The 781-nt window shown below is 35.5% G+C and overlaps 1 non-coding gene across 1 annotated transcript; it reads right to left on the bottom strand.

The window, feature by feature from the left end:
* Nucleotides 1–412: 412 nt before the first annotated feature.
* Nucleotides 413–485, bottom strand: Trnav-aac. The gene has a single exon. It is a non-coding gene; the product is annotated as a tRNA-Val (tRNA).
* Between the last annotated feature and the right edge of the window lie 296 nt (nucleotides 486–781).

The following is a 781-nucleotide window of genomic DNA, read 5'->3' as shown; positions in this document are numbered from 1 at the left end:
AATTCGTGACCAAAAATTAGGGACCAAAGGAATACTATTCAATTAACTTTCACAATATAAGCACATCGTTAAAAGTAATTTTTTAATTCAATTGATCCCTGCTTTTAAGTATAAATGTATTAGTTTAATTTTAACAATGTACTGTAACATTTCATAATTGAATATTTTTAGATATTGAAGAACTGAAATAGTTTTCATTTTGTGCAACACTTTGCATGAAGGTACAAAATGTAATTTATGCACCTTGTGCCAAAAGTGTCAATTTCTCCCAACATATGGTCTTGAACTATTATTTTCACGCTACCTGCATCACTAACTTCTTGCATGAGATTGGTATATATGTACAAAAATTGAAATACCACTTTTGTATTGTTGGACTCAGTTCCTCGAGACAACTTTATAAAAAAATTACTGTTTCCGCCCGGGATCGAACCGGGGACCTTCCGCGTGTTAGGCGGATGTGATAACCACTACACCACGGAAACGTTGTTCAGTTAAGCAAAAAGTAATTTCAAATTTAGAGTTATATAGTGACACTTTTCAAAACTGATTAACTCTAGTATCTGAGATGGCTTAAAGGCAGGGCCGGCGTTAGGGGTAAAAACAGTGAAGCGACTGTTTCAGGCGCCTCTATTCGAGGGGCGACAATCTAGCCTAGTTCGTGACCGTCTTTTCATATTTCTGAAAAAATATAATCTTGATTCTTAAAAACAACATGAGGTTGGTCAGCTCCGCTGCGGTTATCAACATTCCCTGCAATAAAATTTTCAAACCCTCTTTA

Source organism: Harmonia axyridis, chromosome 3, assembly GCF_914767665.1.
Source record: "Harmonia axyridis chromosome 3, icHarAxyr1.1, whole genome shotgun sequence".
In the NCBI taxonomy this organism is placed as follows: Eukaryota; Metazoa; Arthropoda; class Insecta; order Coleoptera; family Coccinellidae; genus Harmonia; species Harmonia axyridis.
Note: the sequence above shows the minus strand (reverse complement) of the source record. Positions and strands in the feature narration are given on the sequence as shown.